The sequence below is a fragment of the Tribolium castaneum genome, chromosome 7 (genome assembly GCF_031307605.1).
Source record: "Tribolium castaneum strain GA2 chromosome 7, icTriCast1.1, whole genome shotgun sequence".
Taxonomy (NCBI): Eukaryota; Metazoa; Arthropoda; class Insecta; order Coleoptera; family Tenebrionidae; genus Tribolium; species Tribolium castaneum.
The window spans coordinates 8,651,266-8,669,347 of NC_087400.1; the positions used below are offsets into that span (position 1 = coordinate 8,651,266).

The following is an 18,082-nucleotide window of genomic DNA, read 5'->3' on the forward strand; positions in this document are numbered from 1 at the left end:
CAAGTACCTAACAACTTATTTAAACTTTTAAAGATTATAAAGTTCCAAGTGTCTTTGGACCATTTATTAGAACTGAAAATGTTCAAGTGTAAGTGTGATTATATTATTAACAAAAATTGTTCGTAAATAATAAACATAATAAAAAGTGCAAAAACAAAATTTGAAGATCATTGTACAAAATACATAATTAGCCCTTCATATTATTTTATTATAGTTTTAAAATTATAGAAACGCCATCGTCGCATTTTATAAAATTATTTACCCAATAAAATTGTAAAATAGTTAAAAAATAGTCGTAAAATAGTTATTAATGATTAGATCTCTCATTGAACTACAAATTACATGGGTTATTATTTCCTTGAAGTGCGTGAAAAAATTTAACAGTCAATTTTGAAAAAAAATGCGGCGTTGCCGTGTTTAAAAACTTTTATTTAACTTGCTTTGTTGTCTGTCTGTCTGTTTCATATTTTTGGGGCCAAATTTGAAAAGGTTTCCATTGTCCCAATGATTTGAATTTTTGCATAACTCACTTCGTCTGCGTGACAATGCAATCCTATGTGGTTAAATACCCTGTAAAGGGGTTAAATAGGGTTTTGAAGTTTTGGGTAATGTTTACAAATGGGTTTTCGATATGTACTTACCGTAACTTAATAAAATAAATAATGTTTTAGAAGGGAATATTTTTGCTTACAAATTAGGATTTTAAAAATTATAAAAGCTTTGGGAACGGTCATGTCATAACAATACGGCGTTACAGAATTACTTTCTTAATTGAGCACTGTTTCCAACGCTTTTATAAATTTTAAAATCCAAATTTGTAAGCAAAAATATTCTCCTCTGATAGAAAAGCATTATTTTTTACTTTTTAGTGCATCTTTTTTCTAAAAAAACACTTTTTTTATTTTTTATAAATAATATGAGACTAATAGTTCAAATAAAATTTTGGAGAAAGGATCATTGTAATATCTGCAACAATCCTGTAATCCGGTATTTTCCTGTGTAGTGTCGCTGAATTACATAACATGAACCAATTTCAAACGTAATTGAGATGTTTTTTTTCATGTAATGGATTTTGTGATTACTTACTAGTTTTTGGGCCGCGAAATGTTTATTATAGAAGAATGAATTGCAAACTAAGAGCGTAGGTCAGTGCTTGAAACTGCAAGGGAAATCCGCCGCGATCTCGAATGCATTTGCTAGAATTTTAAATTGCAATAATTTGGTGAGTATTACAGATATCGAGAAAAGTATTGCACAAACACTTGATTTGAACAATATTAGCTGCATTTACGTCCAAAGTCGGTGGAAATTACGGAGCGCTTTTAAATTGCAATACCTCAATGATTATCGCTGATATCGAAATGATTCTTTCACCAAAAATTTATTTCAACTTTTAGAATCATTTTCTCTCGATTTTGTAAGGGTGTAGTAAGGGTCTATTTTTTAAAATAAAAAACTTATTAGTAACTATTTTACATTGTATTAAAAAAAATAATTCGGTATAATGCGAGGTTGGTATTTATACAGGCTGTCCCAGAACTCACGCCCCAGAGAAAATTGACAAGTGCCGCCGACAATGTAGATTCCAAAAGTGCAAACAAAGAAAAATTAATGGCTTTTATAACAAAGTTTTAAGAGTCTAAGAACCACCAATCCTAGAAAGGGTACTCATTTATATCATAATATACTATTTATTTAAATATAAATTTATTTATTTAAAAAAATAATTTGAGAAAATGCAACGTTGGTGTTTACATAGTTTTAAAACAGCTAATACACATTTTTATCTTTTTAAAGTATAACATAAATTAATAAATCAAAAAAAAACAAAAAAAGAAAATAAAATATAAAAGTACAAAATTCATTAATGGTCGGTTTCACCAATGATAAATAAATGGTCAGTTAGTTATTTGACCAATAACTGACCTGACCTGACCAATATACAGGATGCTCAAAAACTGGCGCACCAACTCAGTGGCATGTTGTTGAGAAGCATGTGTAGATCACGGGAAAAATCTTGAAAAAATTCTTAAAGTCATATTTTGAAAAATCTGGATCTATAAATTTATTTTGTTAACTTCTTCAGTTTTTATTATTTTTTAATGTTTTCATGTTTCACATTTCCCTAACACAACGATGAATAATTATTTTTAAATTTCCCATCAGACTTTAGCAGTTTTTTTATTTTAGAAAAAATTAAATTCATCCAAAACATTACAGTTTGTATATGTGCTAACGCTGGAAATTATTTCCTAGGAAACCGTTTCAAAAATAATTTATTTTTATTGTTGATCAAGTTCTATTGCGATCACGACAGTTAGACAACGTTGCCACATGTCATCTATCTAAAATCCATTATTTGTCAACAACTTTAATACAAAGATTTTTTTTACTATTTTTACCTTTATATGTAAGCAGTTCTCTACCACACACCATTGAGTTGGTGCGCCAGTTTTTGAGCACCCGGTATATTATATGTAATACTAATTAAGTATAATTGGTAATTAGTATTACATATTATTGGTTAAATAAAAATGGTTTCACCAAATTTCTGTTCGTTATTATCCAGTTAGTTCGCTGAATACGATGTTTTTAGTAGTGACAGTTCAAAAGTGTTAAACAGCAAAAAAGAAAGAGCAAGAGGAGTCTCAGAGTCTGTAATTCTAAAATAAAAATGTCAAAAATAACGACCGAATAATAAAATTTAACTGCTCAATTTCGTCCAATCAGTTCATCTGATTAATAAGTTCTGACTGAAACTGTTAGCACTTAGGTAGAGTTATACAGAACACTATTTTGGTTTAAAAAATTACAAAACCTTTCATTTGGCTGAAATCAAAAACAAAAAATGGCAACGTCGTACAAGTATACCTATTTTTATACGTTTAGAAAAGTATTAGTTAAAAGTATTACAATGGAAACATTACTAAATGTTGCCAAATGTTGCAGCATTTTAAAACTGGTGTTTCTACTCATTTAAATCCAAAGAAAATGACTTTCTACAATTCTTTTTGAAAAATTAGATAATAAGTCAAGTAAACATTAAAATAAATCATTAAAAACAAAGTTAACAAGTTTGCTTTTCCTACAATTCCACATTAAAGTAAGCATTTTTGCAACTTTTACGAGCTGCTCAATGTATGTATTTGTAAGCAAATTTCTTTCAAAAATGTTTGTACAAAATATCATTTAAGCATCGTTTGTTTTGGAATACCAGTTTGGTTAATTAATGTTTTCATATTTTTAGTTTTATTAATACTAGTATTAATATGTATCTATTTTCAATTCAATGATAATAATTTTATTGTATGGAATTGTAGAAAAAATCCGAAAAAAATCACATGCATAAAGAAAATAATAAAACATTTTTTGCAAACGCAGGTTTCTACGTAATATTATTATTTTTTGAGATACAGAAAAAATTTGCTTTTTAACAACAGTTCTAGTTATGTAAAAAATGTATAAAAAAGAGATAAAACCAATCATTACTAAATGACTTTTAGATATCGGTGTTAAATCAGCCTTTTGAATCCCTAATTTTTTTCAAATATACAAAATTTTATGTAAGACTTTTTCGTAAAGCTTCTTAATATGGGTAGACCACTTTTCCCAAAACATAAAATGCAGACAAATGCTTCTCTGTCTAAATAGAAAACCAACAATTTTTTTGTTAGTTACTTAAAGTAGAATATTCTATATAACTAAAAATATCTTGCTGGTGGCTAATACGTACAACTGCTTCCAAGGAATGCCTTTCTACTGCCCGACCATGACGGAACAAAAGATTTTACAAAAATCGCGTTTTGATACCAGTCCCGTTATCAAATTTTAAAAACAAAAATACATTTGTGACCAGCGAACAATGGAGATTTATTACCCTACCTTCGTTTAAAAAAAAATTTTTACTATAGAATATTATATATTTTTTTCAAAAATAATTCAAAAATTAAAATAGTGTTACGTTGCCTCAAATTTAATGAAGATTCTATGTTAAAACTTTTTTTAGTTTTACAAAAAAGTGAATGGTTGAAAAGATAATAGAAAAATAAATTCCGCGCCATCTTGCGGCTTAGAAACACACTGGAACATGTTCACCTTTAGCCTTAAGTAAGGACCAATAATTTTTTTATTATTATTTTTTTAGCAGTCAATATGATCACTAGCATCTCCTCTCAAGAGCGTATCCGCGACATTTGACAGATTGTATAACAATGTATTGTTTCAAACTATTGATGGGTGAGCAAGATAAACAAGGCTTGATGTGTAACTAATCAGCTTTAAACTTTACCCTGCCTTGTTTCAACAAATTTACCACCAAATTGACACACTGAATCGATAAATCTGCAGCTTTGATCTTTTATGTTTTGTTTACGAAGCAGACTATCAGTCGACAGTTAGCTACCTGTTGGGCAGCAGCCTCTAAAATGTTCTCCTGGCGCAAACTTTCCCTTGCACTATTTTTTATTTTGATTATGCAACAAGTGAGTAATAAAAAATTGTCTAATTATCGCGCGAAACTAGATTTACCCGCAACTCCTAAATCATCTTATCCTGAAAAAATTGTAAGTAGAACATTCAATCGGTGCACAAATCTTTTGAGTAATTTTCTTCTTTTTTCTCATCGGGTTTTTCCTGCAGGTCTGGAATCAAAATAATGACGAAAAAATATTGAAAAATAATCTCGAGAAAAAGGAATCCTTTGCTAACAAATTTCCGGAATATTTTATTCCTGATGCAGCTGTCCTGCTCCTGATGCTCACCACATTAAAGTAAAGATAGTGTTTGATTATTACAAAAATAAGACACCTGGTTTTCAGTGTGGTGATTGCTTTGTTAAGTATTTGCTGCATACTAACTGTATTGTACATTTTTGTTTGTAATGAGTTTCAACTTGATTTCATTTTTCTTCATGTTTTTATAACGGTTGTTGTAAGTGCTTTGATATTCGTCTGCTTTGCTTTTCCCGTTTAAAAATCAAGGAAAAGCTTATTCAAGGCAAGCGCTTAGATTACTCAATTTTCGAAATAATAGTTTTTAATTTCAGTTTCTACAACCTTTGATGTCAAAAATTGTGATTTTCACTAAAGGTGATAATGTTGCCTGTGTATACAAGGTAAGCCTGTTCAAAAACAAATTTGATTTTTCACCAAAAACAATAATTTTTAAAAGCTTTTATTTAACTTGCTTTGTTGTCTGTCTGTCTGTTTCATATTTTTGGAGTCAAATTTGAAAGGGTTTCCGTTGTCCCAATGAATTGAAATTTCGCATACTTACGTAATCTGCGTAATAATGCAATCCTATGTGGTTAAATACCCCCTAAAGGGGCTAAATGAGGTTTTAAAGTTTTAGGTTATGTTTACAAATGGGTTTTAGAATGTTGGTTATTGGGAAATATATTAATACCTAATCATTTTCATTACGTTTCGTTCCAAACAAATGTCGCTATTTTTTTTTAAATCTATTTATCTTGGACGATAGAGTATAGACACAAAACAGAGGTTAGGATATGCTTTTAATGCTAACAGCTATTTTCTATCACATACTACTAAACATGTTTGTACAAATCATCAAAATAATGGTGTTAGAATAATACGGCGAAACTAAATCTCACAGAAAAAGACGTTTAGAATAAGTAAAGACTAAATGAAATGAAAATGAAAAAATAAAAAAAAATTTTTTTTGAGAAAAAAGCTTTTATTTAAAAGATGTACTAAAAAGTAAAAAAAAATGTTTTTAGATCAAAGCAGAATATTTTTGCTTACAAATTAGGATTTAAAATAAAAAAAAACATTGGAAACGGTTATAAGTCTTTTATAGCTTTTATAAATTTTGAAATCCTAATTTGTAAGCAAAAACATTCTTCCCTGATAAAAAACGTTATTTTTTACTTTTTTAGTGCATCTTTTAAATATAAGATTTTCTAGAAAAACGTTTTTGTAAAATTTTTTTCAAACCACTGTTTAAATAAAGAAAAAATCTTAAACAAATTATACTGAAATTATTGATATTTTGTTATTTCAGTTACCCTTCCATGTGCCTCCAGTGTGGATCACCACTGTATGTACCTAAAAATAAAATACAAAAAAACAAAATACTCACGTAAAGCATTGCATGTTATAATAGAATTTGTTGCATATTTTTTTGTGTCTCCATTTTGAGGATATGTTTTAGAAAGACGCTCTTAAAAATATTTCAAATTTTATTTTAAATGACCGGCCTCAGCGTTTTGTTCTTTTAAAATAGTCAGATTCTTTAATTTTGATACCACCTTTTGCAAAAGTTAATCCAAAATCTTTTAGCAGTAATTAGTATTATATTTATTTTTACTGCTAAATAAAGACTAAACGCTGAACCCGGTAACCGAAAAGTGCGTTTTTCAAACAAAGAGTAAAAATGACAATAAAAATTTAACTACGTGTATGAAAGCAATAACCTAAATTATGTACTTATAATATTTGTGTATCAAATGATTACTTGTAATAATACATGATTATTTTTTGAATACGGAAACTAAGCAAATGAGAAATCGAGTGAGAATCATTGTCATTTATCAATTAGTCCTTTCAAAAAGTAAATTGTTTAAACACAAAATGAATGGTTTTATGTTTATTAAGTTTTATTCGCAAATTATTATTCACAAATACAGGGTGATATCGGAATAAATTAAATGGCACTGCAAATGGGAAGTTCAAGTGTACGTTCTAAAATTATTTTGCCGTATACAGAGTGTTTCATTTTTACAGTGCAGCCTTTAACATAGTTTTTTTTTAAGTGGCACCCCCTGTATACTTGTACATATTTAAATTTGCACTTTTTTAGGCTGTATAAATCTGTTTAGTTTTTGCAGTTTACTTTAACCGTTTAGAAATTATTTAATTTTTTCTACAACTTAGTTCGTCAGCAGGCACATTAAAAAATCGCAGTGCCCTTGGTTTTTGGGATATCAAGTTGGGACTTTGTCCGTGGGTAAAAAAATGTCTGAGGTATCTTTTGGTGACAAGACCATACATATGCATTGTAGCATCACCTTCCTGTGACACATTCATTTTGGTAAATTTTGACGACCATAACTTGATTTTTTTAAATAGCAGCTCCTGTATTTTATTACTAATTATTATTCACCGTCTCATTTTACATCTTTTTTACCTCTTCAGATTTTGTTCCAAAAGTTTATAGTTAATGAGATAATTCGGTTTTTGTGAAAAATGCACACAAAATCTCTTGGATACTAATGTAGCGTGCTATGAAAAACAATACATTTTGACATACTAATGTCAAAATGGCATTTACAGTACGTCACGTTTTGGTTTTATTGTGAAAATGAATTTTTCGCGTAAAATGCAAACCTAGAAATTTCATCTAGACATAAACTTTAATAAAATTTTGACAAGAAATTATTAAATAAAAATGACAGAAATTTACAATAAAGAAATAAAAAAATATAAAAACGAGATATAACAAATCAACAGCAATAAGATATTACTTGCAGTTACAAAACTGTTTAAAATAACGGCTTTCTTAAGCAATACAGTAATACATTGGTCAATTCTTTTTAAAAATTCACCGCTTCTAATGTGGCATCATCAATTCTACAAAAATTTTTTTAATTCTTTCTTGCATATTTTCTTATCAAAATCAAAGTTTATATCTCGATGAGATTTATATGTATTTTATATGAAAAATTCATTTTCACAACAAAATCAAAACGTCACGTACAAAAAACGCCAGTATGATGTTGTTATGTCAGAATATATTGTTATACCTGGCACACTACGTTGGTATCCAAAGGATTTTATGTGCATTTTTCAAAAAAATCGAGGTATCTCTGAAACTGTCAACTTTTGGAAAAAAATTAAGAGATAAAAAAGATAAAATACAAAGAGTGCTATTTGAAAAAATCAAGTTATGGTCCTTCAAAGTTTACCAAAATGAATGTGTCACAGCAAGGTGATGCTACAATGCAAATAGACAGTCTTATCGCCGAAAGATACCCCCGACAGTTGTTTACACACAGACAAAATCCCATCTCAATATCTTGAAAACCAAGCGCACTGCGATTTTTTAATTATGTGCCTGCAGAGGCACGAAATTGTAGAAAAGGTTAAATAACTTCTGAATGGCTAAAGCAAATTGCAAAAACTAAACTTATTTATAAAGCTTAAAAAGTGCACATTTAAATATATACAAATATACAAAGGGTGCCCTTAAAAAAACTATGTTAAAGGCTGCATTATAAAAATGAAACACCGTGTATAGGGCAAAATAATTTTAGAACGTGCACTTTGACTTCCCATTTACAATGCCATTTGATTCATTTTGATATCTTTGACAGTGCAAGTGCAATCGGGCACGCCCATATCAATTACATACCCTGTATAACGACATTTGGCCATTCATAAACAGTTGATAAAAGTCCGGAAACTGTATAATCATTAATCACCAAATGTTACGACCGCTTTGATCATTTAAAACTATTATTAAAGCGCTCATTTACTATCAATAATTTACTAATAAAAACTTACATACTTACATATTCAATAAGCGGAAACAAATTTATACAGCACGGTATAATCTGTTTCAATAAAATAAAAACTTACCTAACTGATTGAAAATTATACGTTTCCAAAACTCGTACAATCTTTTGACAAATCATTAAACACTCACTATAAAGAGTTAAATACTAAAAATAGTAGATTCGTGTCCAAGGAGTGCTCCATTATTAAAAATATGGTTAAATAAAAATCTCTATTTTTACTAGATGTGAATGATATTTTTCTTGTTTGTTAAATAAACTCGTATGTCTATTTGTGAGTAAATGAAATATATCTTTTTATGTACACAGTTATTTGTTTTTATTTCACCATCCTGCTAATGACCAAAAAATAGGTAGGTAAATTGTTAGGCACAATTGATTAAACAAGATTTTTTAATTGCAAGTTTTTTATTAAGATAGAAATTTTCGAGAGAACATATTGTCCTAGTTTATCCTAGTCTACGAAGGATTACAACTAGGAGACGAAACGAGATACAAAATCGCACGTATTCTGTACCCAAAAAAATAGTACATCAGAGTAAAATGAGGGCGCTTCGAACGTTATAACGTCTCGGTGACAAATCGTTCTAAATTAATTTAAATTCAACCAATTCACTAATTACGTGGAAAAAATGCAGAAATGCTGAGCTTTGTATTCTCAACACACTGAGAAAAGCTGACGGCTAAAATTTTCATGAGAAATATGAGAAAAAATTATTTAAAATTTAAAATTTGCGCTTCGTCTCGTATTTTTCAAAACGCTGCATATACGGTTAAAGATACAAGAAAAATATTCAGAAGAAAGTTGTAGAGAATTAAATTTCCTTTAAAAAAGTCAGCGAGGCCGTACCTTTATCTTCAACAGTTTGGGCCCTAAAGACGCTCAAAGACGCTGAAGCGACGAATTTCCTTTAATTTGCCGGTGGTTAAGTATTGAGAAGTGGATTTATACTAAAACCGTTGAAGATAGAAATATGGTTTCGCGGACTTTTTTGTAGAGCATTTAATTCTGTACAACCTCATTCCTTACACTGTTTTATATCTTTAGCCGTATTCGCAGCATTTTGATAAATAGGCGATAGTGGGCAAAAATTATCGCTTAAAACTTGTGTTCCACCTGATATTTGTACAAACGCAGCGAATACGGTTAAAGATACAAAAGTGTGTAAAAACCGAGGTTATAGAGAATTAAATTTTCTATAAAAAAGTCCGCAACACCATATTTCTATCTTCAACGGTTTAGGTGTAAATTCACTTTACAATACTTGACCACCGGCAAAATGAAAAAAATCCGTCGCTTGAGCGTCTTTGAATGACTTTGGGACCTAAATGGTTGAAGATAGGGATATGGTCTCGCTGACTTTTTTAAAGGAAATTTAATTCTCTACAACTTTCTTCTAAACATTTTTCTTGTATCTTTAACCGTATTCGCAGCGTTTTGAAAAATAGGGGTCAGAGTGCAAATTGGTAAACGTTTGACATTTTTTTAAATATAGTTAAGGATATAACTTTTCCATTATTTTTACCTCTTACTATTGAGAATTTACTGCTCTATCTGCCTGTATTCTTTTTATTTGCCTTGTACTAACCGTTATTTAATTACAACTATTTTTATAAATTCGTTGCTCTGAAAACTTGAACGGTAATGGAACAACTGCGCCTCTGGTGACAATAACGGAACTGTAGAGAACGGGGACGTTTTATTTGTACGCCTTTTCATATCCTTAGTTTTAGATATCGGTAGTCCAATCAGACCCAAATTATCGATAATATTGCACCAGTGCAATAATTAAAACTGATTAATTTAATTCTAAAACAATATTTTTTTATTTCTTTCAGAGCCAAAATTGTTTCAGTAAATTAATATGAGTAATTAACTGATTTAACCAGTTTGGTTGATTTGATCACGCAATTAACTTTTAACAGCGCACTAAATTTTAATTAATAGTTTTAATTTTTAAATTTCTTTCAACAAAACAGCTGAATTGAATTAAATTGATATAAATCAAAATTTATTAAGATTCAAGCAAAAATTAAATTCCAGTTAAATCAAAATTTGAAGCAATTTTAGTCATTTTCTTTCATTTAGAAGAACTATCCGGTGCTGTAATCAAAAAAGCGTTTTTAAACAGAAAAATAAAATGCGTCGAATTCATCTCATTTCAATTACCGATGCAGCAAAGCGTTTGATGCGAGACTGATAAGCTTTCAACATTAGCTCCTGCCATGTCACAACAAATTTACACACAAAATCAATAAATCTGCAGCTTTGATCTTTTTAGTTTTGTTTACCTGCCAGTCGATAGTTGGGTAGTTGTTTAGTAACAAGCTCTACAATGTTCTCCTCGTTTAAATTATCCCTGCTTTTATTTTGCATTTTGAACATTCAACAAGTGAGTATATTTGAGAAACGTCTGTGTTGTGTACAATAACTTTCTGCAGTTTTTGTCACAAAATGTAAAAGATAAAATAAGGAAAAATCCCAACAGCAAAAAATATGTTAAAATCGTGTGTCCTGCAAACAAACTTGAAGCGAAGAAACCTGTGGTCTACGAAACTTCTTTAGAAGAGGACTTCATTCCGGAAGCAGCTCTCCTTCTAATGATGCTCACGGGATTAAAGTTCGAAGTGTTTCATTATTACAAAAGCAAAACGCTTGTTTTTCAGTATTGTGACGTCGCTTTTAGGCGTTTTTTGTGTATTTACGTTATTGTACACTTATTTGTGTTACGAGTTCGATCTTGAATCCATTCCTCTGCCTGTATTTTTCACAGCTACTGTAGCCGCATTGATGTTCATGTGGTACACAAGTTCCTTTGAAGATCCGAGAAAGTTAGAAAAAGTACTTAAATTACTTTATTTGGTTTGCATAATACTGACAATTTTCACTTTCAGTATCAGGATTTGTGGCTCTTGAAAAAACACCAGTAACGCACTTAGTTACGAGCAAAAATGGCCCTTAATATTATAGCGACAATAAAGCAAAGTTATAAAAATGTGATTTGGAAAATGACAAAATGAGCTGTTCCCTCCAATGTTTGATGTAAAAATTGTGATTCCTACCAAAGGTGATAATCTTGCTTGTGTACGCAAGGTAAGTATAAAAAAAATAAAATCATTTTTGAAGACAATAAATAATACAGCTTAGCAATATTTCGTATGTGATCAGACGAGTTAAAAACCCTTATACATTTTTCCAAAAAGTGTGTACTTTTTTCAGAAATTTTTATTAAACCACTTGTTGAGAGCCACTGTATGGCTTGTGGTAGTTTATTAGCAGTTGATTTTTTTATTAACAAAATGGAAATGGTGGCGCATAGGCGTTTTGAGAATTTTTCAAAATTCAAAATTCAAAATGTTCCGGTCCCAGCAAAAAAAGTTTTTGTTTTTTTTTCGTAAAATTTAATAGCAAATCACAAATTGAAATAGAACAATAACGTAGTGGACCAAGAAGTTAATCTCTGCTGTATTGTCAATAATATTAAAATTTACGCTCATTTTTATAATTCTAGTTCAGCGGTTCTCAAAATTTGGGACTTTAATTTCAGAACGAATTTTTGAGAAAACTATGCATTTTTTATTTACATAAATTTTGCTTAATTGATTTGTCTTGCCATTCTCTACCTACCTTTAAATTTTTGCTAAACCATTCCCTAACACGCTGTATACAGCTTGTTCTGTCTAAACCCCACATTAGAGGTATTCAGAAGTTATAATAAAGATATTTTTTGAAAGTTGGTACTCAGCCATAATCTGTTGAGTTCTGCTCAAAAAAATATTTTCAAGATGGCGCTTTTGGATTATCTGAAGTATTTCAAGGCCGTTTTGATCAGTTTTCTCAATACCTAAGTTTAACAGTTTTGGAGATATTTAAATTTTTTTGGAAATTTTTAGATTTGCACCGGTCACTTAAAAGATCGGTAACTCTCTTAGATTTCGAAATCATATTTGGAGAATTAAAAGAAAAAACCTTTGTCTGTTCTCCAGTGAGTTCAAAACTGCAAAAGAAGTTAATAAACCCAAAAATTTTAAGGTTAAGTTTGAACAACTTCAAGTACCCTCAATTTTTTCAAATGGGATGTCCCCGAGTGCAGGTCCCAAATATTGCACCCTTTACTCTGATTAAAATAGTAGTTAAAAATTACTAAGTTAAATAAATGAAAGCAACTGTTTATTTTAAAAATATTTTGAAATAGTATATTTATACAAAAATAAAAGTATTCGCAACAAGAACAATTTTAAATTTTGTGCAGGTATATCAGCTGTTGAGTATTTATATAGCTAATATTTACACAATTTACTCAATAAATTCACCTTACTTTACTCTAGGCAAATTCTTTTTCTAAAATATAATTTATCTAGTCCATTGGGTATTTCTATTTCCACTGCAGGAAAGCAAGAAGTTAGAAAAATTATTAAATCGATTTTGGAACATTGTCGTTCTTGGATAATTTTTGATAGTTTTTCTGAAAAGGTCCTCTCTCCACAAGCAGAAAGTGTTAATATCAAGAGATTTCTTACAGCAGCAGTAATAATACATAGTGGAAAATGCTAATACTGATTGAGACCTGATAACACTAAATAAAAAACGAATTTTAAAATAATTTTTAGAATTTCTACTGGTTTGTTCTCATTTCCATAAAATTGCTTTTTTTTCTTGGGTTCACAATTTTTAAACGTTTTTACTTATTTTTGTAAAAGGTCTAAACAAGTTGTTATGTTTATGGTTGGACATTTTACTAAAACTTACTTTAAATAAAGAAATAGAATGGCATACCAAAAACTATTGGAGATACAAATTTGTAACTACAGTTGAATGAACCACGAAAAAATTACACATGGGTCTTTTTTCTGTGCTCTTTTCATTTTTCTGATTTTTTGCAATTTAAAACTTTTGTATTCGCATATATTTATTCCTCCAATGTGTTGAGAACAAATTTGGCGATTAGTGATAATTAATATTCATTTTACTTCATTTATCATCATAAATAAATTTACAAAACAAAAAGTTCTGACAATAATTGAGAGATATGAAATTATAAGGCGCTTAGAAGAGGAAACAGACGAAGAGGTTGACATAAATTTGAGAGAACTTAAAAAGTAAATACAGCTGAAGCCGTTTAAAGGCGCTCGAAAAAAATTAATTCTGAGAAAAATCAGAGATTTTCTTTAAAGGAAAAGATTGAACTAACTAAATATTATCCTGTTACCAATTAGTTCATTGTTCATTGTATATTATTATTGCTTTGTTGTATTAATTACGTAATAAACAGTTTAGCAAAAAAAATTCGAATAAGTGAACTACTTCCATTTTATGAAAACCTCTGTTTTTTTTTAGTTTACATAATGGAGACTATTCTGATTATTTATACTTTATAAATTTTGTGCTCCCAAAAAACAGGTCGTCTGAATTCATTAATCCCTTTGATTGCATTCAGGCGCTTAATCTCAAGAACAAGAACACATTCGTGAAATAAATTGTGTCACAAAAAATATTAATTATTGTTGAATGTTTCTCAGAAAAAAAAATGGTCAAATATGTTTACAACAGTAAAAAATGCTGAAACAGCTAGACCATTTCTTTATAATTATTTTTAAATTTTCTTTTTATTGTTTTATGTTGTTTTTTTTATTTTGTAGAAAAGTTCTTACTAACTACAGCTATTTTTGCATAGTTTGCCATAAAAACATTTCTGATTAAACAAACGACAAACTCTGCTCAAAATTGTGTTGTCCGTCCTGTGAAAAACATGATAAATTCATTGAATATTGGTTTAAAAAACTTTAATTTCTCACATTTTTTCTTTCGTCTCCATAACAACCTATGAGAAAAGGCCTATGACTAATAAATTTCTCAATCCCAAAGAAAGTTATTGTAACTTGAAATCTATTAAACATAAGTAAAAGGAATGCTTATACAGATCGATGCAGAATTAATTTTTTTACGATTTATGAAATAAAACTTGCGGCATTTCATTTAAAAAAATTCAGTTAGAGGTGCCTAAAGTACTGAAAACTTAACATTTGGGGTAAGTTATTCCTTTTTAGAAATTTGAAAAAACCAAAGGAAAGATCGAAGCTTCCCCTTTCAAATTTAAATTTTTTAACTGAAAGGTGCAAATTCAAAAAAAATTAAAAACCCAAAATATTTTCTAAACAGCTAAACTTAGATATAGAAGTATCACCATCTTGAAAATATTTTCATTGACGTTGACCTACGAGATTATGGTTGTATACAAATTTTCAGATGATTATCATTACTAGAACTACCAATACTTATAATGTGGGTTTTGGACGGAACAAGCTGTATAGGAGTATAATCTTACATTACTAATATTTTTGATTTCTAGCACTCTTCGATGTGCCGCAACTCTGGACAAAAACATAAAAATAAAATACGCTATGTTATTGCATGCAAAAAAATTGTATACAGTTAAACATGATAATAAAAATGTAACTGAGTGTATGTAAAAGCAATAATAGCAAATACGAGGGCCATATTTCAAATTCATTAAATACACACTTGTTCTTGGTGTTACACAGAATTACAAAATTTTACTCACAGAGCTACAATATATAAGACAATAGGTTTGGTTAACTTTGATATCATTTTTCCGTTAAACTTATAAGCCAATCGAATTTTGAAAAAAAATACCCTCGTAGGTGATTGCTCATAAACTTGTAAAATAATGTTATATAACTTGAATTGTATATATTTGTCTAGGGGACAGCAGCTATATTTGTAACAATTTTAATTTTATGTGTAATAAAAAAATACCCCGATGTAGGCTAAACATTCAGCTTTAAAGGAAAATAGTATTATTTATGATGATCGTTCCATTAATTAGAAAAAAAATATGAAAAATTATTTTTTCAGTATAAAGAAAATCAATAATGCATGTTAGACACAAACATTATTAGAAATTAATAAAATAGCAATTTTTCGGTTGTTTTAAGAAATATAGAAACAAAATATCTTCCCATCTTTATCAAGAACTCAACATATCTCTATTGGTAATTAAGGATTAAGATTCCACTACCAACAAAAATGATCGTTAATAAAAATATTCGTACCGCGTTACAATTGTACCCACTCTCCCCTAGTCTTAATAGGGATACAAAAAATATTGTTGAGTGAAACATGACAATAAAAATATAACTACGTGTATATTCATATTTATCTATAAAAAAAACAACAGGAGATGAATACAGCGTTTTTTGCTTAAACTATTTACTATCTGCGTGATTAATGTTTTTTTAGTTTTTTTTTCCGTTTTTGGGTTATGTAATGAATAATAATAATAACCATAAAACAAAGTGCGGAACAAAAACATGATCACATTATTTACAGCCCTTTACTTGCATCATACGCATACAGTTTAAACAAAAGGCGCTGAGTGTATGTATTTTTAGACACGAAGGCTGTTCTAATAAAAAAAATGGAAAATATACATTTCCAAAACGTAAAGTCCCCAGACAAATTGATATTATAAAGTTTGATACAAATATTAGAAACACCACTTCATAAAAAAAGTGCTAAAAATTTGGGGATTGTATGACCGTTAAATATGTTACCGAATTAAAAAAAATGATTATTTTTACTAATAGTAAGAGTAAAAATAATGCATTTTTATTGTTTGTTGTGTGTTTGTGTCAAAACTAAATATATATTTATGAACATCAATCTTTGTTTTTCTTTATTACACTTACCTGTGAGTCACATGAAGAAATAAGTATCTTCAATAAGAGTGCTGCATTTTTTTTAAATAAACCTATATTGTATTGCTTGATTGATTTTTTTAAAAGCTTTTATTTAACTTGCTTTGTTGTCTATCTGTCTGTTTCATATTTTTGGAGCCAAATTTGAAAGGGTTCCCATTGTCCCAATGAATTGAAATTTTGCATACTTACGTAATCTGCGTGACAATGCAATCATATGTGGTTAAATACCCTCTAAAGAGGTTAAATAGGGTTTTGAAGTTTAAGGTTATGTTTACAGATGGATTTTCGATATGTACATACCGTAACTTATACCAACATTAACGGTATATTGGTTATTGGGAAATATATTAATATGGTAGCGCTCAGCTCCGTTTGCGTGTGCGTCATCTGACATTTCTCTCACTACGTTTACATAGCAGGGGCATAGCTTCGACCATATATCACATAGACTCGCCGTAAAGCGAGTTTGTAGGCAGGTTGTTTGAAGCCAACATGAATGGGTGCGAGGAGTGAGGGGCAAGAGGAAGCTTACTCCTTGTTCAATGGCAGCTCGTAGTCAAGGGGCAAACAATTGAAAAAACATTACAAGTTTCAGAAATAATTTAAGTTTTCGAGTTTCAAAAAAAATGCCTTAGTTAAAATACTTCTAATTCTATCTTATGACATGTCGTCAGAGTTGTAATATACAAAAATATTCAGTATCAAAGCGGAAAATCAGAATACGTTACGACGCCACTGGTGTGTTTCCAGATTTAGGTTAACACCTGTATTTTCTTACTTACGGATGACATTACCGATGAATACCCCTTGTGAATACTTTCTCCTGTATATTTCGACGCAAGAACCAGATTTTACCCATTCACAAGTAAATTTAAGCCCAAAATTCACAATTTTTCCCTTTAATCACAATCGTGAAGCACGAAGTTTGACGAATATTAACGAAACACTTGGAAATATTTTGAATGGACCAATCAGAGAAGGGGTACCTAAGAGTCAAATTCGCGTACCAAGCCTTATTTCCCCTTGCCCCACCTGCACATGTTGGCTTCAAAACAAATCTCACCTTGCCCAGTCTATATGATATATGGTCGAAGGGGCATAGCGGTGACAAACTATCAAATATTTTTTGAGGTTACGAAGTGTTTAAATTATGAGTTATTACAAAAAATACAGATTCACAAAACAAGAACTAATAAACGCAGAATCAAAAACCTAACGAAACGCAAATCACAAAACACAATAAACGAACAGAAAATACTTGCGATTAACACCGATAACACTTTCGACAACCATGCGATGACGTCTATAATTTACTGTCAATGTCAGTTTGACAAATTCTTGACACTTGACGGTGTTGTCGAAGTGCACATGTAAATTAATGTTCAAGGATACCACCCTTAGATAGCCCTTAGCTGTTTAAATTTGCATTGTTTTTGATAATTTTTTATAGCTTTGTGTTGGTAATGAAAAAATGAAATTGATGACGCACACGCAAATCGAGCTGACCGCCACTATACCTAATCATTTTCATTACGTCTCGTTACAAACAAATGTCACTATTTTTTTAAATTGATTTATTTTGGACGATAGAATATAGACACAGAACAGATGTTAGGATGTGCTTTCAATGCTAACAGCTGTTTTCTATCATTTACTATTAAACAAGTGTGCACAAATCAACAAAATAATGGTGTTACAATAATACGGCGAAACTAAATCTCAGAGAAAAAGACGTTTGGAATAAGTAAAGACTGAAAAGCAATAAATAAAATAAATAAAAAGTTTTTTTAGAAAAAAACTTTTCTTTAAAGATGCACTAAAAAGCAA

The 18,082-nt window shown here is 29.7% G+C and overlaps 2 long non-coding RNA genes across 2 annotated transcripts; both read left to right on the plus strand.

Moving 5' to 3' along the window:
- The first annotated feature begins 3,912 nt into the window (after positions 1-3,912).
- On the plus strand, positions 3,913-8,806 carry LOC107398748 (uncharacterized). The gene is made up of 4 exons (XR_010334987.1): positions 3,913-4,562; positions 4,639-4,769; positions 4,818-5,113; positions 6,022-8,806. It is a non-coding gene; the product is annotated as an uncharacterized LOC107398748 (long non-coding RNA).
- A 1,851-nt stretch (positions 8,807-10,657) lies between these two features.
- Positions 10,658-16,217, plus strand: LOC107398747 (uncharacterized). The gene is made up of 5 exons (XR_010334954.1): positions 10,658-10,926; positions 10,976-11,154; positions 11,201-11,375; positions 11,429-11,627; positions 14,884-16,217. It is a non-coding gene; the product is annotated as an uncharacterized LOC107398747 (long non-coding RNA).
- The last annotated feature ends 1,865 nt before the right edge of the window (positions 16,218-18,082 follow it).